The sequence below is a fragment of the Leptonotus elevatus genome, chromosome 9, assembly GCF_054856555.1.
Source record: "Leptonotus elevatus isolate MCC_2025b chromosome 9, RoL_Lele_1.0, whole genome shotgun sequence".
Classification (NCBI taxonomy): Eukaryota; Metazoa; Chordata; class Actinopteri; order Syngnathiformes; family Syngnathidae; genus Leptonotus; species Leptonotus elevatus.
Window position 1 is genome coordinate 19711914 of NC_141247.1, and position 20775 is coordinate 19732688.

The 20775-nt window shown below is 37.9% G+C and overlaps 1 long non-coding RNA gene across 2 annotated transcripts in view; it reads left to right on the forward strand.

The window, feature by feature from the left end:
* Window positions 1–1942: 1942 nt before the first annotated feature.
* The window catches only part of LOC147168694 (uncharacterized), a 34223-nt gene continuing 15390 nt past the window's right edge, over window positions 1943–20775 (forward strand). Inside the window, exons 1-3 of one of the 2 annotated variants that reach the window (XR_015095946.1) lie at window positions 1978–2031; window positions 2938–3034; window positions 3470–3631. This is a non-coding gene — a long non-coding RNA (uncharacterized LOC147168694). Of the gene's footprint in view, window positions 2032–2937; window positions 3035–3469; window positions 3632–20775 lie in introns of both variants that reach the window. The other variant, XR_015095947.1, reaches the window with a different exon arrangement.

Here is a 20775-nt window from a genome sequence, read left to right on the forward strand (position 1 = left end):
AATACAAGCTGAAGATATTGAGGCCCATTACTTATTCATTGAACTTCAAGTGGGTATAACTTCACCCCCCTACACAAGCCTGAAAACAGAGTTTTCCTCTTAGATGTATTAATAATAAAAGAAGCATCCAGCAACCCTCTGTCTGGACTCCTGAGACGAGGTGGTGCCTTCCTTGAGAAATGAAGGAAATCATTGGCATATAGCAGCCCTAGGTCAAACTCATCAACACGTCTTACATTGATGAAGAGAGATCTGACTGCTAATGAATGTGTCCTTGACTCACAAACACCCGCTTAGGTTATCTGTCGTAGTGTCCTGAGGATCATTTGAGAGCAGCTTACAGCACACATTTGCATGTGAAGCATTGCTGATGTCCTCTTATTGTTTTCCCCTCTGTTCTGTTTCGTGCAAAATCTCCCTAAAGTTGTCCTTTAGTTTGTGCAGAGTGACTTAATGCACTTGGTCAACTATGGGGATTTTTTTTTTTTACTTTCAATTAATTGTTTGATTAAATAATAGTTGCAACTGTGTTGACGCCAGTGATTTATTAAGCAGAATGCTACTAGAATAAATAGCGAAGGGTAAGTGCAGTATTTAAACACACATATAATAATAATAATAACACATTTGAACACATATCATTTATTGAGCAAGATCAAGAGCGATAGATAACACAAAATATTTTAGAGTACAGTGGAACAGCGTACACATCCCTGTTTTTCCAGTATTGTAAACAATCCTGTTGTTTTCCAAACTAGCAAGTTTAATCTCTTTCACAATATACATTAATAATCATACCCAAAGATGTACATTATAAAACGAATTTAATACCGTTGCTTTCTGTAGCTTTTAAGAGCAGGATCACAGTGGATGGCGTGATTTAACTTTCAACAAAAAAAAATCGGCTGTGGTGACAACATCCGGGTTTCTTCCTCTTTAGTCATCACCGTCTTCTTTTAAAGTCACACTGTCCCAGACTACGTTTTGTACCACCATCTAGTAGCCAAGAATAGAATTACACTCAGAATAGACAAGATTTAGAACAACATGAGAGATATAAACGGTATAAAACACTAAATAAATAATTAAATAAATAAAATTGATGGTTGGGAATCACTGTCTTACAATCAATTCCACACAATGGATCAAAATCTTATTTTATTGTTTATTGTTGAATGCCAATGCATCTTATACTCCCCTCTCTCCCCAACCGATAACACTGTAATGGAAATTATGCTATTATTATTCTGCCTACGTTTTATACGGCTGGCATACATCTACAGTGAAAACAATAATAAAATCAACTGCAGCCAACCGTGCTCATTTCTTTCAAATACCATGTGATGATTTGATGCTCATCATATGGGTTATTTCCTGTGTGTCCACAAGGGATGCCCATCTCTGGAGGGCCACTCAGAGGATTCCTTGTGTAGCAGGCCAGCAGAGCGTGTGATATTTCCCGCGGGTGCTTTGTCAGATAGCTATTAATAGGCTCAACGGGACATCCTCCACCCCTCAACGTCCAGCAACCTACACCCCAGTCTCAACCATCCATTCGTTTTGTCTCTCTTCAGTCAGTACAAAGGTGTGTCACCAATGTCGTTTAGAGAAAAAAAACAAATAACAAAAGAGTAATGATATGTTTTCTCTTGGTTAACATGCTGTTCATTTAAAAGGTCACTCACACACACACACACACATGCTGACCATGCAAAGATGACCACAGGTGGTCCTTGGTCAATGACGTCATTGATCAATCGCTAAATTATGACATTTATGAATCACAATTGTCATTTAGTACAATTCAGAATCGATTTTAAATGTCCCAAAATATGCTATACTGTCTTGCCCTTGTTTGTGTGTGTGCCTCTGTTCATGTTGTACACAATTTGGCCACTTAGGGGCAGTGTGGTTCCGCACGTTCTGATACACTTAAGTTGTAGCCACATTAGAGAGTAGAAGGAAAAAGTCACCATCAAGTTATTCCAATAAAAGTTGTGTTTCTTTGCAGCGTAGGAAGAGCATATGCCGGTGAGTAATGTTGAGATGCTTCTCTGTATACATTCCTGAAGCATTTTGTATGAATAGCCGTTCTTTTGAGTAATAAGAGTGCGAGTAGCGCGCTAATTAGCATTAGCGAGTCAGACTTGAGTAGATCATGATGATTCATCTATAAATTGAAGCAGAAATCATTGTCAATCGAATCATTTTGAACCAATAATTGTTCTGAACAGAAAATTGATTCTTAATCGAATCGCAGACCCAAAAATCGGAATGGAATCGAATCGTGAGACAATCAAAGTTTCCCACCCTACCAATCACCAATTTTGGATAATAGTGCAGAATATCTGCCAATCACATCCAGCCGATAAGATCGTCTGCTACAATTTAAACATGCTAACTTTTATCCACTGCCAAAAATCAAATGTGGTACGAAGATGGTTGTTGTTTAGTTTGTCACATTATGGTTTGAATCGGGTAAACCATGATCAGGCTTACATTTTGTGAAAGCAAATCCTTCGCGCAAGAAATAAAAAAATATATATATACAGTGTAATGTGGTGTAAGCAATAACGACGGCTTTGAATCCTCCTTGAGGATTGCAATGGTGGCAATCAAATACTACAGTATTGCGATTTAAAAGTAAAACTAAAAAGTGGGATGTTCAGGTCAGATGTTTAGTTACTTAGTGGAAACAAGGCTTAATTGTACAAAAATAATATTGGTGAATAATTTTTTGTGTGGTTAGCACTTAGTATGATAATGTTGAAAAAAAATCCCTGGAAAGCCTGTAGAAATATGGTCAGCGGTGGAAGACGTGATGGCAAACGCTTGTGAAAGAACGTGAGCATAAAGGGGATAACTGCAAACACGGAGCGACAGAACGGAAGGAAGGATTAATCACCGCTACCCTGCAGCCTTTTTTTTTCTCCGCAGACTAACTCTGTCCTCTTGGATTCAAGCCAAGATCGCGGCACTCTTTTTTGCACTTCACCTTCCGGAGCCCACGCAGCATGACCGACGTCAGCCTAAAGTACTTTCAGATCACTCTATGAAAAGGCTTTAGCATCTTATATGTTTTAAAATGACCTTCAGTTGAAACGACATAATGTGCCAGTAAATAACGGGAGCTGTGCCATTGTAATTGCCCTGTCTGGACGCTCACTCTCAATAACAGCTAATGTCATCCGGTGTCATTTGCTCACATGTCTGCTCTATAAACGTCTGTTGTGCTTTGTGAGAAAATTCCTTCATTAAACAACAATTGATTGGACGTCACCTCTATTACCGCCTGGCCTTTCAAGTCTCGGGCTGATAGTGTATAGGGTTGTATACATCTGCTAACTGACTTGTTTTGGGCTTTTCTTTGGCATAAGTCGCACAAATTTCAGGATTTCAAATTATGAAATGATGCTATGTGTAACTGCCACATTGTCGTTTTTGTGCTTTTTGTTTTCTTTGCTTTTAGGTGTTTGGCGCCACCCGCACCAGAGAGGGCGCTGTAGCGGGGTGGATGTGTATGTCAGCGAGTAGAGGAAGAGCTTAAGGAAGTATCATTAAAGAAAAAGGAAGATAGAAGAAAAAAAAACAAGCCTAGTTCCCATTTTGGACATTGCTTACAGCCAACGAGGTGAGTTTATTTTGTGTCTGTCAATATTTTTGTGTAAATTCAATCTAAGGTGTTTTTTATTTAATTGATGTTTGTATGTGTTTTGCTCCATTTCTCACGGTGGATTTATTGTTGGCAAGAAGCAATACATTCAGCAGTTAAACGAAAACTTCAACTAAAAAAGTTCAACTAATCAACTAATCTCAGTAGGAAGTTCTACATTCTACCAAGCACAGTTCTAATTACTGTGCATTGTTAATACAGTATGTATCCCCAAATAGCAGAGACTTCAGGCAATGAAAACTAGCCTAGCTGCTAGCTCAGGCCTCTCTTGTGTACTCCCCTGAAGCTACGTTCACACTCTGTTCCTGGTGCTATGGCCAAAATCTTGGACAGGCTGGAACTTTGACCACTTTTTACCTTCTTGTTCAAGTCTTGCTTTAGTTTTTTTCATGCTCGATCAAGATATTCATGATGTGCCGCTGGTGGAGCAGAGGCTCGAAGGCACACATTGGTTCGGCCTACGCTGTACCACGGATGGCCCACGCTCTTCCATGGGCGCTTGTGATTTTCCCGCCAACCTGTTGGGATCTCTTACATTTCTCATGGTCTAGCACGTTTTTCATGTTCTGTCAAGTTTTATGAATAAAACCTGGACATGGGGCGGTGCGTAAACATGAACAAATCCAGTAGGACATGCGATCTGTATGCAACTGGCGCAGTTTGGGGCACGGCATTGATTGTGTGATTTTGAAAGCAGGAGTGATGGGACTTTATTATTTTTCTTCTGACAAAACACTTTCATATAGTAGCTACTCGGGAGATAGCAAGCCTGCATAGGATTGTATATGTGAACCTCTTTGTAGTGGGTGCGGCTACTACTAGCATCTGTGATTGGGTGAATTGTACAATAGGGGGAACTTCTACCTCATGACGTTTTGACGGGTATTTTGATGTGATTAATCATTACACCGACATTACCCATCCATTGCTTAATTAAGTCATTCACTCCCAGCCATTTTTACTGAAGCAACTCCCTTCGCTCCCGGCTGCTTTACTGGATTTTGACTGATTTTACAAGGCCCACAGAATATTGTGTTCTATTGCTATAAAATCATGGAACCTACCAAAATAAAGATTAAGAGTCATTTCTTTCATCGGGGGATACATTTTTTTTTGTTTGTTTCCGTTTGCAGCAATTAGCATTAGAAAATAGCAAAGTTTCGTCATTATTCACAAACCTGTTGAAAACACTGGAGAAAAGAGCTTGTTGCAACATCGCCCTGGCTGATCTCTTATACTCTGCTGCCACCTGCTGATCATTTTTGTAATAACTACCATTGCTTTAAGCAACCTCTTCAGGTCAGATGCTCTAGCATAAAATAAAATAAAACATTGAAAAACAAACAAACATATAAATACGTTTTTGGGAGTGCAGGACAAATTATTAAAACATATTTATATGTTTTTGGGTTTGAATGAGTTAATGAGATGCTACAGTTCAATAAATAACATACATACTTTTAATAGTATTTTGTGATGAAAATAACATGACTTTCGGACTTCATCAAGGATGCGAGGCGGAACTTCCGCCAACATATGCAACGAATTTCATATGCAACTAGTTTTCATCCATCCAACATACATACATCCACTAGCAAATGCCAAGATCGTTCATATACTGAAAGTAGCATATAAATAGAGGCAATTTTTCTAACACAAATTGTTCATTAACAGAGATGTAACTTGAGATTCCACTTTATATATTTTTTAAATGAATCAGCCGATTGATCGGTTATCAGAATTTTATTCTGGAAAATTTCAGAATTGGCATCAGGGGTCTACCAGTCTGGATTCAACTGATTTTTCTAACAGTGTTGCTCAATAGCCCATACTATCTAGACAAAGTGCAATTTCTGCAGAAATTGCGTGGGAATGCTTTTAGCTGAAGGCTAAGATCTGAATGCATGTGCTTAAATCATTTCAGTGAAATTATAATCCATTTCCTGATACGAGTCCAGTTGGTATACATGTATATCAGTAATCATAACGGCCATGGATATATTTGCAATGTATAGTTGGAGGTGGGATTTGAACCAGCAACCACCTGGTTACTGGACAATGCACTTTACCAACTGTGCTACTAATGATGATCAGTTGTATGTATGGAAGTGGGTGTGGAAAGGGGGACTTAGAAAAAGTTCAATGTCAGTCCCATTGAAAATGAATGGGGAAAAGTTGATTTTTAACGTTAAATTGTGTGAATATAATATATCCTGGGAGGCTGGAAATTTTTGAAGCAAGTAATCGGAAGTATTACGCAGGAGTTGTTTCACGGCAAAAAAAAAGTGTGTAAAATCTAAATCACAATAACAAATGTGGGAATGCTATTACACACTAGTGTCAACTGCTTTTAGTCACTGTCTTGATTTTCAAAATACATCAACATACGGATGGAGGAGTGAGATTTTTGTACTTGCCTTGAGGTCTTGGCAAATCTACGCCAGCCCAAGTCCTTGAACTACCTTTGCCTGAAACCTTGTTTAAGTGAGCAAATTCTGGCCTGGATTCCCACAGATGTACTATATGTGCTCCAACACGGTGCACAACTTGTTGTTTTTGTGGATGCCAAAGGCTGCCAACTGTTGCCTTTCAGGGCAAACATTTTCATCACAAGAGGATCATAAAACGAGATTCTGAAGAGGCAAGAAAGTGAAAAGAAGATTAAGTATTATGAATGATCTATTAGTGGATTTGAAAGGGTGAAAAAAACCCGTCATATATTACATTGTGGTCTTGGTCTGCCTTTGTAGGGTTGTAGCTGCGGAGGAGATGAAAACACAAAGATGTAAATATTCTGACAGTCGAGTCTGCTCGATATTATACTTGTACAACCAATAAATTATAACACGATGCTGAGAGCACAACGGCTAATGTCTCCTTGGCGAGGTCGGTCCACATGATGATTGAATCCAGTGACTCAATAATTAAGTCTATCATTAACACAATAAATCTTCTAATCAACAGTCTATTGGAATTGAAACAGCATCTGATCGTTGCATTGGTGGAGGTTTGCTCTGTTTGTCGGTAATATGGCAGTAATGACAATGTTAACCTTCATGTGCTCTTGTGGCGCTTCAATTAAGTCTGCATGATTGCTCATATTGTTACTGCATGTAAATGAGTCTGCACTCTTTGTTCTTTCATTTTTCACTCTCCATTATTCAAACAAGTCAAAGCAGAACAGTGGCAAAAGTTTTTGTACTATGAAGATGTCGAGTCACTTTGGTTTAGTTAAAGTAGCGCCAAGGTTCACCTATTTCTTTCATCAGGACTTGCATTGTCCCATTTTACATTTGTAGAGGATCTTTCCGTTTCTAGCCACGCTAGGGATTGGGAAGGCTGTTCCGTTATGTAAAAAAGAAAAAAACAAAACATCAAAATAGCACCAAGTAGATGTTCATATATTTGTCAATTGCATTTAGTCATGTAAAATAATGTCATGTATTTTTTCTCTAGTAACGTCTAAACATTCCGAGTGAACCTTGTGGTACAGTTTAAGTTAAGAACGGTAAATCCTGATCTCATTGTATTGAATTCTATTGATGGCGTCGAAACGATTTCTTGATGAATCACGTCTTTAGGCAGTTTAAGCAAAATGGAGTGCGCTATTTGACTACAACCACCCAAATGTGCTTTTCATTCAATCCCAACTACTTTGCAAGTTTACCTACCATCTGGGACGGCAAGTGCCCTTGATAAACAGGGAGGGTTGAATGAAGTCAGCAAGGACTCCATTGGGGGGGGGGGGGGAACGATTGGGGAGTAATGCCAGAAGATCATTCAAAAAACAGCAACTCAGAATAGGGACAAGCTGGGAACAATTGAGAATCAACTAGGTTGTGAATTCAATAAAACAGCCAAGTGTTCCGCTACAAAGGCACCACAGCTACTTAACAATTTAAAGAGATAGGAAACAAACAGTTCATCCAACACTTCATTTCTAATAAGTGTTTCCATTTGACAAATGTCGCATCGCTGGCAATCAAGCTATTTTTTAGAGCAAGCCCAAAGGCTACTCAAGTGGTCCTTGGAGGCTACCCGGTGGCCGCTAGCACCATGATGCTAACCACTTTACTTCAACAGACAGCCACACATCCATTTTCTTATTGGTCTTTAATTTCCACGTCCCTGAAAATGCCTTAATACTGTGTACATTCCTGATAAATAATAAAAAGAAAACAGATAAGAGCAAACATGGTGTCCACAGCATGACTTGAGATAGCCTCAACAAGTGGGAACCTTTTTATGCTCTCTGACAATGTATGCTGTCATTATTCAAATTGGTTTGGTGGTTGAATCCTTTATCTTAGAGTAAATAACTCAAACCATTTTAGAATGTATATGTAAATAAACCCTGCAGGCGGTAGAAGGCTTACTCCCCAAGCTCTTTTGTTTATAATAGACCCTGGAGCTTGAGTGCAGGCGCAACCTACAAACAATGAAATCATACCAGCAAATTAAGACTGGCCTTAATTGCAAAATCACAAACAATGTTTATTTCTCTACAGGAATCTCCACTTTATGGGGATGCTTTAGATGCAATTTTTTTTCAAGAATTACAATAGAGGTCCCACAGCTCGGGGACTGTGAACGTAAGCGAACATGACCACTTCAGAAAGTTGCAACAAATAAACAGTGGTGTAGGATCCTCAATTATTGGATTTAATTGACAGAAAACAGTGTCTAATCCACCAAAACGCCCCTCAGTACAATAACTACCTTTCAAAGTCTGTTAGTTCCAGAATTGGCCGCAGTTCTTCACATTGCCAGTAAATGGCACTGTAGCACCATCAACAGACTGAGATTAGGCACATGTTTCTGACTTGTGCTGCTTTCTGATCATAGATGAACAGAATTTACAGTAGACTAGAGCAGGCTAAAATGAGCGTCAATGTGGCGGCCATGTTGGTAGGGGAAACTTTACCATTTGTACAATGGCTGTGAGAAATAAGCGGTTCAGAAAATCGATGGATGTGTGGATGTTTCTCAATATTTAGAACACAGAGTACGGTGTCGTGAGCTCGCAAAGCGTGGGTTTCCTAAGATCATACACATACGCACTTGTGAAATAACATATTTCTTCAAATGACCTTTAATTGTGGGAATGCTGAAAAGCATTCCCACATATGTTGTTTCTAACCTTTATTATTTCAGGCACTTATTATTCGGCTCACTTTTTTTGCCCTGCAATAACTCCCACATAATATATCCGATTGATACCGTTCAAATTTCAACTTGCTTCAAAAATTAACGCATCTCCTGTTATTTATCATCTGTTTCCACATTACCTACAATGTTCACACGATTTAACGTTAAATATCAACTTTTTTCCATTCATTTTCAATGGGACTGACAAAAGTTTCCTCCTGTAAACATCATTAAGCATATAATTTATACATGTATTTAAGGCAAGTTGTGGAATGTCTAAAATCCTCTTCTATGTTTAACAATTAATCATTTGCATTTTGTTATTTTCACATAATTTATCTTTCAATTAACTTTATAAGCATTTCACATGCATTCAAATCTTAGCATTCAGCTATTAGCATTCAGCTATTAGCATTCAGCATTCATCGTTCAGCATTCAGCTATTAGCATTCAGCTATTAGCATTCAGCTATTAGCATTCAGCGTTCGGGATTCCCACGCAATTTATGCAGAAATTGCACTTTGTCTAGTTATATGTTATTATTTTTAATTAATGTGATGACAAGTCTCTCAAGGGAAATAACAGTGTGCCATAACCATACCAGGCCTCCCAGGCAACTTATCTGGTCCACTGCAGAAAAATGTTCCTTAAGATGCCAATTCAGAGCAATTTAGCTTTTTTGTGCAACCACTTCAGATATTCCATTGTATTTTTGCAATGATGAACATTTTTGTACAGCATTGCTAGTTTATATTTTCCTCATAGCTTTGCTCATGACTGTGGAGACTATAGGGACAAACAAAGATCCAGCGTGTGACCTCCTCTTGCACCAACCACAATGCCGAGCTGTGACAATCGCCGCGACTTCTCCGCTTAATCCAATATAAGCCAAGCGCGTCTTCAAGGACAAAATGGGAGACGGATATAAGTGAAAATGAAAACCGCTGAAATCATAGATGAGGTTGCACAAATAACAGGGCTGACAATGGCGGCATTCATTTCAGAGGACGTTATTTTCATTAATTTTCTAAAGAGGTCTGATCGGTGAGTGTGGAACAGGAGGGCGCGGTAGGGTGACTCCGTACACGCTCCCATTCTCACATTGTCACGCTTGTTTCATAGCAGACTGAGGCCTAAACCCATCAGCGCATTATCATTCAAGTAGGGCGGCTGTCTGAATCAAGGACTCGCATATTATCATGAAAATGAAATGCCAGTTGACACAAGAATCAGAAATATTTCACTATCCCTCCCGGTTTGTTTTTTGTTTTTGATCATTTGTTAAGATTTTTATTCGGTGAATGCCATGTATTGCGAATGATGTGGCACTAATATCCAGTGAGATAACACCGATGACTAAGGTACAACTCAACGTGATCTTTTCCTTATGATTTTACCATTTTTTTCATTTTAGTAAGTGGTCTGTTTGGGCCTGTGCAAAATATTAGGAACATCTCTCCGCCCCGTTACAAGACTCCAGAACGACTGTGAAAAATATATCAACACCTCCCGAGGACAGATTCGATCAAAATGACTCATTATAATCCTCACAACGGGAGGATTTATTTCAGCGATAGCGCAGTTATCAAGGTGCACCTTATAAATCTGCGTCGCGTGTGAGTTTTTATCACATCTCCTGGCTGAAATGAGCAGTGGGCACCTCGGTGTGCGACTCGGTGGGTGGCAAAATGTTTTCCACTTTCCCTGGGAGAGAAGACATGGCGGTAAAAGTAAATTGTAAGTGGGCGGCTGTGCTTTTCTGTCCATTTTGGAGGCTGTGACATTACAAGGTTGAAAGAACAGTGCCATCCAGTGGCCCAGTTCAGTGCACAGAGTCGACATGAATTCTTCACTAAGTGGTGCAATTAATTCAAAGTCAGTTGGTACATCATTAACACATTCTAAAAGTGACTTAACCCTTGTGTTAATTATTTATCAATCATTCACTTCAATGGACAGCACCATTGGGATAAAGCAAGACCTTTACACCTGATGGACATTTGAAGAGATTTGTAAAACTGTTGCATATGATCTCACTGAAGAATCTTAGGAATTCCTCCTGATACACGTGGAATAGCTTTTGATTTCATTTTTGATCTAAGAATCTCATTTTTTGAGAGGGTTGCTGTATTCAGCGTTGTGGACCGACACCATAAAATACACTGTGCCCTATCGACTGACACCCTATATCGCCTGTATCTTATCTTCTGGCCTATCTGTGTAAGAGCATCCCACAAAGAGACAAATGTAGGTGCAGGAGCATACATTAGATATTGTTTTATGAGTAACTGATTGTTCAGTACAGAGTGTCCTCAGTTCTATCACAAACCCATGCTAACACAATAATTATATTAAATAGACATCCATTTTTCTAGGCCATTTTCCTAGCAACTGAGCTGGCCTTCTTGTGCAGCGTGATGAAACGTTGCACCTTTGTAACAACAAAATCTCATTTGTAGCTAGTGTTGTCAACAGCCGCCTGTAAGCATGTCGCGACCCAGTTGAGGCAATATGGAGTGTAACCAGCAGGGGCGCTGTTGATACACTCTTAGTCTCGTTTGTGGAAAGAAAGAAAAAGCAGAACATGGCATCACTTATCTCATGGATGTATAAATTATAGACTAAGAATGTCGCCTACTGGCCATAGCTAGAAGTGAAACCACCGGCGGCCATCTTGCGTTGCTAGTCGCTAAGCGTGCCTAATTTGAATTCATTGATTTCTCCGTGTGTTTTTCTCTCACACAGTGTATGGTATACCTACCATTGTACCAATAAGTGTGGGAGAAACGCAACATTTAGATTTCACTGGTTAGAATTTGGGATGTAACGACAACAGCAATATTGTGATATCGTGGTATTAAAACTGCCACAATATCGTTGTAGTCGCCATGTCACAATACTAAAAGCTGCTCATCTGTTAAAAATGAAATGAGTTTCCTCTGTAGGGTGTCCGGGCTCTCCCTTAGAGATAGGGTGAGAAGCTCAGTCATCCGGGAGGGACTCGAGTCGAGCCGCATTGAGAGGAGCCAGTTGAGGTGGCTCGGGCATCTGGTTCGGATGCCTCCTGGACACCTCCCTGGAGAGGTGTTCCGGGCACGGGCGGGAAGACCCAGGACACGCTGAAGAGACTATGTTTCTCGGCTTACCTTGGAATGCCTTGGGATCCCGCCGGTGGAGCTGGTTGAAGTGGCTGGGGAGAGGGAAGTCGGAAGTCTGGGCTCCTAAAGCTGCTGCCCCGCGACCCGACCTCGGATACGCGGCAGAAGATGGATGGATGGATGGACATTTAAAAAATATACAATTTATTGTTCGTGTTACCCATGGTTGATCAAAGAAATGCATATCCGCATCACCGTATGTGCTGTACCACAATCAAGAAATGTCTTGAAAGAGAACATGTTTATTTTACACTTTTCCTCAGATGAAAATTAATTTTTGGGCCAAGGACAAACTATAAACATGTTTTTAAGGGAAAGAAAGCCAACTAATGTAAAGTACTTAGAGATAAAAAGTTTCTGTCAGCAGTCTCTCAATTTTCTTGTGGAATTATCTATCAGGACTAGATCAATGAATCAAATATTTTAGTGAGGAGATATTATCTGTGAGTCCCTATAGTTTGGTATGAATACGCTCTTCCCATGTTTTTTATCGTACTCTCCTCCGTGCACTGTATTGTTTAGAGGATGATGAATGACCACCGCGGCGTGAGCCGGAATGAGCTCTCGCTGAGACCACACCGACGGCGGCCTTTCAACACCTCTCCAGAAAGATTCATTACATTAATTAAAGTCCTGTTTTCGCTGGCTTCCAGCCGCTCGAAGTCCCCCTCTTGCAGTCATTCCCGGCCTTCAACAGAGCAAACCCTGCTATACAGTTCTACTGACAATGGAAGTGGGTGGCTCGCCTGGAGATGGACGTGTCGGAAAATCTAAACCACGGAGCACAGCGGGGAAACAAATTGGTTCACTTAAGCGAGAAAATGATTGACCGAAAGAATGAAAAACACAATGGAATGCATTTATCAAAACTGTTTACACGAGACACAAATCACTGACTGCTGCATCCACTTGAAAACTGGCTTCATTATTGTCAAAATTTGTCATAGATGTGTTAAATATTTGAAAAACAGATCTGTCAGATGGTAAAGTCCAGATAGATCAAAGATGTCAAAAATCATTTCCGTGGCGAAATACAGCCAGTCTGCTGGAAAAAAAACAAAATCACAAGTAAAGATTTATTATATATATATATATATATATATATATATATATATTAGTATATATATATATATATATATATATATATATATATATATATATATATATATATATATATATATATATTAATATATATATATTAGTATATATATATTAGTATATATATATATTAGTATATATATATTAGTATATATATATATATATATATATATATTAGTATATATATAATATATAAGTATTAAGCATTAACAATAAAAAAATATTTATTATATTAAATTTATTTCATTCTTAAAAAAAAGAAATGATGCCCCTGATCACCAAAACAATTATCAACACAAAATAAATGACTGCAAGCAGTCAAGACGCGTTTAATGTAACAATTAAACAAAAAAAATTCAACGGCCTGACCTTGTGCTATATATATTTTTCCAATAATTGTGCTTTTATGAATTAAAAAAATATATACTAATAAACTGAAAGGAAACTGACACCTTGAGTTGAAATACATTGTTCTTTTTGTTTTGTTCTGTATTTAGGTTTGGAAAAAATATCTGTTCCTCTTAATTTGTACTCACTTTCCCTTTTTTTTTTTTTTTTTGATTTGCATGCTAATTGGTAAAACTTCACGATGGGCTTCATACATTATTTTAAGGCAGTTAAACTCCATTAATTCATTAAATTTTTTAGTTGTATTGGATTAGTGTGATCTCTGTATCCACATCCGAAAACGACACGAATAGCATGTTTCTGTAAAAGAAAGAGTGGTTGGTGTAGGTTTTGGCTGCACACCCCCACACTTTTTTGACCTGATATGCTTCCTATTTGCATAATAACTGTGTGACATGTTACCAAGGTTTCCACCATCATGATCTGACTGTTTATTTGAATTCAGGATGTTATAACACATTTCTCCAGCTACTCCGTGCTTCCTTTCATGCTCCAAAAGCCAACCGATTAATCGGGCGATATTTTTTTAATTTTATTTCATTACTCTATACTATTATCTATACTATTAAAAAAATATTTTTTTTTTTACACAATAATATAAGAAAAAGATAATGATATTCACTTGTAATTAAATCAGACTTTTTTTCTTTTCTTTTTTACTGTTTAAGTATAACGTTTTGAAAACGGTCAAAAGTTTTGTCGTAATTCATATCTTGTTGTAAGTGTTACGGGACCAAAATATAAGTAAAAAATCTTGATCTTTTTTTTTAATTAATCAGTTATCAGAATGTTACAATGTCAAATATCAGAATCGGCATCCGCATTAAAATAATAATAATAATAAAAAATAAATAAAACACGGGCCCTAATTGTTGGTTAATTGAATAACAGTACATTGGGTTTATTATGGCGAGTATTTGAGCATGATTTTTTTCTTTTTTTCTTTCAGACAAATTGTTTCAACATATGAGCTTACAACATATTTTAGTTACACCTGTTTCCTTTAATGTCCATCTTAATGCAAATATTTGTTTCAAAATGCAAGCACATCGAATTGTGAACTCAATACCTTTTGACTGGTGCTTTAATTTAAATCTTTTTACATCCCTTAATATATCAGTTACACCACATGTGTTTGCACTTTAAATATTGTTAATGCTTTAAAAGAATATCTTGTTGAGCTCTTGTTGATCATTGACATGTGCTTGTGTTTTGAGTCCTAGCTGGACGTAGTATGTTATTACAATACCGCAAATCTCTCTAGAGGGAGGTCAACGTTGCGTGTAAATTTGACTGCATTGTGCGTTGTATCGCTTTTTCATACCCGTAACCGCGAAAGTGAAAACACAGAGTTGAAAGACAAACCCAAACTGGTCAGATGTGTTTCTCTACAAACGCAACAAGCCCATGTGATGGTTTTCTCATCACAGCTGCGATTGCATTCACGCAGGACAAAATCCCAGGTAATTTCTTGGGACTATATCAACATCTCAAACCCTAGATGGAGATTTTGTCTGTGCTCCCAGTTGTATTTGACCCAGTCTTCACGCCACATCAATTCCCAGCCCACACATGCCCGAGAGATGATTCTTAGAACGTGTTGGTGGTTTTCTTCTACCTGCCTTTGTCCTTGAGTTTTTCCGCAGCCAGCCCACGCGCGCAGGCACTCCAGGGCCGGAATCCATACAAATTTGCATGGCAGGCCTATAAGCCTGGTTGGCTGGAGAGACGATGATGAAAAGAGACTGAAGGTCGAATGAGAAATGGGCGGCAGAGACTCTGCCTTAAGTGCTCAGTTTCCAAAGAGCTCCAAACATTTCAGCCAAAAGTGAAATCCACACTTTGCAACAAAACCAATGACAAACTGAGTCATTGTGGTAATTGCAGTCAGAGTGGGACAGAAGATAAACACGGGGGATTCTGGTCTCGGTGTGTGTGGAAGCAAAGCTTTATTGGAACAAAGTGCGTACAAGACATTTCAATTCATTTGAATTGTTATTCACAAACTGTTGTGGATCTTTTGAAGTTAAACTCCCGTGTGGTCAGACAATTCGGATTGCAGGGGAAAATACTGAATAAGAGTTTATGCATAACCTTTAAGTGTGCCATCTATGACCTCAGTTGACTTCAGGTTTTTGAGCATTTTTAGTGACTAAAATTCTAAGAATCATCTTACATGTCATCACTTGATTACAAAAGTAAAGCAAAATGCTGAAAAGTTTTGTCAGAACGTCTACCGGTTCTGTTATCTTTGATACGTGCTAGTTTCGACATTACGTAGCACCTTTTTTGTCCATTAATTTCCCACAGTAATCACGCCATTTTTAAGTTATTTAAAGTTGTGTTGTCCAGCAAATGACGTCCATCGAACAGGTCGGCTCGCCATCAGGCGCGTCACATTTCCGTGGAAACATGAAATATTGGTTCCGGCTCTTTCGGGTCACGCAAATATGTTTTTTTTTAAATGATTGTTCAAAGTATTTTGATTTAAATATTGACTTTAACGGTGAAATCCGACTTAAGTTCGAAATTCGGGTTACATGACCAGCGTAGGAACGGAACTCGGCCGTAACTCGACGACTCCCTTTGTACTATGAATGAGGACTGCAAATCTTTAAAACCAAGATAGGCAAACATTCTCGACCACACGCCGATGAAGAATCAAGTCTAAGGTAGAAAAGGTCACAGCAATGAATAAATCAGCTCAAGTCACTACCTAATCATGTGCCAGAGGCCTAAATCTGAGAGTGCTTTGTTGATATCTGTCTGTTGTGTGATACAGCTGATCAAAAATGGGGTTTCTATCCAAATGTTTTGACGTTTTTAAGCGAATTTAGTGAAACTTTGCCAATTTTTTTTTATTATTATTGCAACTTTAACATAAAAGTAGAAAAAATAAAAAATATGGCTGCATCTTTTAGTCATGGATACTGCAATTTCATAATAATTCATAAAATTTAGTTAAAATTCAAAAGATGTGCTGTATTGTAAAAACTAGTGTGATATTGATTTGTGTTGGGGTCATTTTTCTGCCACTAGATGGCATAATTGCATTTGTAAGACATTGGTGTCAGCTCAGTGCATTCATCTAATCTTTAACATGACGTAACTTGTGAAATTTAAATTGTAAAATATAACTTGACCCTACAAAGCACATATACATGCATTATTATTACATTTATTTTTCACGTGAACGTGTCTGCTGCGTTGCGACTGGAATTCCCCAGTACAGGCTTTTCAAGTAAGGGGCGGTCATTAATCGCGCATTTAAAAAAAATTGTGGCGTTAAAGAAGCTTTAAATTAACTCAAAATTAACACTCTAATTTTGACACCACTAGACACCTATATTATTTGAGAAGTGTGATTAATTGCACATGTGTTTTGAAACTGCTTTTACCCCATTTTTCCATCTTCTGTGGAAGGTAGAAATCAGCATATAGTGTAAATTTCAAACGACGACACAGCATCATCTGATGCAGAAAATAATTCAAGACTTTGCAAGGCTGCGTATCGCTGCTATAAATTGCTTGGAGTGGAAGCAGCCAAGCAACATTATCCTCAATGGAAAAGCATCTCACGGAAGAAGTTGTCACCTTGGGGCCCATCTCTTCCCCACGACTGACAGACTGACAGCCTTCCCGCTTGTATTGCTCGCCTCCCCTCCAGTCCTCACTGCCAGTCTCCATCTCCTTCCATCCCGTCCCTACAGTCCGTTCACATTCAACTGCTCCGTTAAGCACCTGTGATTCTCAACACATTTCAGTCACAGAAGCCGTCGCTCCATCAGCCTGTCCCTCACGTTTTCGGAGAGAGGAGAGGTGAAGACAATGCTTGTTCTCTGACAACGACTCTAATAGATCCAGGCTCTTAAATACGCTTCTCATAACCTTCTCTAAATGAACATGGCGGGAGTCCTTGCAGACTGATTGGGTGCCAGTTCCGTTCAAGCACAAGGTCAAGCGCGGAGCAAGTGAATCAGCGTTACTTAAACTTCAATATTTGTCTTTTATCTTCTCTCTTTGTGGAGCTTCTTATAATGGTTGTGGATTTTTCATTGTAGTTGGTTTTTATTTCATTTTGAGTTTTGCTTTTCATATATAGATTTTTTTTCCAGTGGGTTCTTTAGATTTTTATTTTTATTTTTTTATGCAATGTTTTAGTTTAGTTTTGTTAGTTTTAGTGTTAGTTTTTTTTGTGTGTGTGTTTTTGCATTGTCACCTGTAAATATATAATGTAGATATGTTTTTGTGTTATTATTAGTTATTTATCTTCCAGTAAAATACAATTTATTTATTTATTTCTTTTACAAAATGTGGGTGGGTCGCTGACACTTATTTATGCAAAATGTCTCGTGATATTCTAGAGTAATTGATTTGATATGGTGTGCACTGTAATTAGATCATCATGACATATTGTTGGCATGTTTAATAACTTTAAATAAGCGGAGGGGGACTTAAATTTACCCAGAGTAAGGCACATAGGTCATGGCTTTGGGATGAAAGGGTCATCCCATCCCTACCCAGGTTATTTTAGTTAACTAAAAGTAGTGAAAAAATTAAAACTAAAATTAAAAAAATAATTTCGTTAACGAAATAAGATAAAAACGAAAATGTTTTTAAAAAAATTAAAATGTAACTGAAATTATATTGTATGTTTACAAAACTAACTACCCAGTATGATTATAGCGAAAATGTCCTTCATTGTAGTTTTTGGTAATTAATTTATTGCATGAGCTTTTGGGAATTATTTCAAATGTGATTTTAAGTATATTAGTTTGATATTAACCGGAAAAAAGACGTTTGAAAGTGTGTCACACAGAAGTGACGTCATGTAGCAGCAGCCAATAGTAAATCTCCTAAGATGACGTCGATCCGAGGCGACAATTTTGCGTGCTTGACTTTTGGCTCCAATGGCTCTGCTCGCCTGCTTTATCAGCCGAAATGCAAAGCTCGGTAAGAAATGCGTTACTTTTTTTCATTTCACCATGGTGTTTCTTATATATTGCGCATAAATAATACGCACACAAAAACTAACTAATTAAAATTAACTAAAAAAAAAAAAAACTCAAAACGAATTAAAAACGAATTAAAATGAAAATTCCAAAACTTGAATAACCCTATTTATGCAGAGTCAACGTTTTATTAGGTTTCTTTATTTACCTATGAAGTGTGTGAGTGCTGATCATTTGCAGTCTCAGCTTGGTCTACTTGGGCCACTGAACTGTTATAAAGGAAGGGTAGACAAAAGGCCAGCGAAGATGCATGACATTCCAACTTTGAATTCAAAAGTCTTTACACACAGGGAAATAGGTTTTTATCTCACTATTGGTAAACTTCCGTAGCTGTTACATTTGTGACCTGCACATGCACAGATGGGTAAGTCTGATGTCGGCAGACTTGCGAGGAACAATGAAAAGATTGATTCCTGGAGGCCCTGTAGTGTAAGTTGACACTGTGACACGATAGCATATTCTTGAAGTTAGACAAACGTTAGACCTATAACTTATAAGAAGGTAGCCATTTTTGGATTGACCTCAGCCGCAAGCTTGTTACCAAAATCAAAACGCACTCCTCTCAGGATATCGAAAATTCTAACAGAATGCGTACAAATGTGACCCTGAATGATTTCTGAAGATGATTTGTTTCTGTATGAAAAAACGGAATCCAAATGGAACGAATTAGAAGGAACGTGGCGAACACAGTGGCTCTTAATGCATTCGATAAGGCCGGCCACGCAGAGTAATTACGGCGGGAAAGTGCACAGACCTGCTCAACAACTCTCCGAAACAAACAAATAAATGAACTGTGATAGAAGCCAAATGAAGACAGCCAAATAAAAAGCTTTTTTTGATAGCCTTCGTATCCTAGCAGTCAGTCCGCTAATTTATTCACATATTAGATACATGTTTGCACAATGCAGTAACATGTCTCTAATTAAAAGAAAAATCATGTCATTTAAACTGTATTGATGATTTGGTTTGGAGCAAAGGTGTCACTATTGTTTTTATGTCCGAGTATTTAATCAAGCAAACAAATATGTTTTCCACTTTCATTACGACAATTTCCACCCTAGTAAGAGGACACTGTGTGGTAATGGTGTGTATTGTACATCCCAAGGTAATGAATTTGACTCAAACCAGAGTGAATTCATCCTAATGCTAGATGGACCAAATCGTTTTGTGTTTCTTCTTGTGAATACTTTTATTTATTTGGTGGGGAAAAACTAAATACGAGTTCAACTTTAAGATTTATTTAAGTACCTTATTTTGTTGCCATTTATGTGCAATACATTTGAATTGAATCATTGTTTGAGGAATTTTTTTTACCGTCTCTCCTATATTCAAGCGCATTGTCAATGTTCAATGTTTAAACTATGCATAATGTTACAGTGGCTTTCATTGATATTAAATGTACGCGACCAGGCAAACGTTTTTGAATATGTTCTCACTGTTGAAAGCCTCTGCCTTGTGTTTTATGAAAACGTGGAAAACATACGCTATAGTATTTTAATGTAGGTCATGATGGTGATAACTGGAGAGCTAAGTATTTTTTTAAGTAGTACTTGGTATCAAAAGTTTAATGCCTAAATATTATTATCAATGCATTTTCATATATTCAGTAAAAAAAAAAAAGAAGATATTTCCTGAAGAGAATTGTTTTTGGTGTAATAATAATAATAATAATAATAATAATAATAATAATAATAATAATAATAATAATAATAATAATAGTAATAATAACATTTAAGCACCATCCAGTACTGGTAAGTTCAAGCAGAAGACAGATGGACCTGCACTGACACCTAGTGTTCAATAAGTTCAGAAAAACATTTCTTCCACATTTAGTGAAATAATATATATATATATTTTTAAAAGTATGTAAAATCACTGCTATTCATCTATAATATTTTAAAATACATGTAAGTTTTGTCAAAATTAGTACAAGTTGAATGCAAAGTAAGTGGGGCTCTTAACGTCAGTCCAAGCGGTTCCCTTCTTCAGCTTACACCTTATGGTCAGAAGGTGTCAGTGTCTGCTCACGTTTGAAACGGCAGTGCTGTAAATCATGACTGACTGACTAACTGAATAAGACTCATTAATCTTCATGATAGATTCAGTGTGTGGGATGCAGCACCAGATAATGATAATGCATATTTATGAGTCATCTCACTCATGAATTCAATAATCCAGGCACGCCACATACGACTACCACCCCCCCCCCCCCCCCCCCCCCCGCGATTGGTTTGCCTTCATTACCTCGAAGCTTCTTTGGGTCACCCACAGCATGACC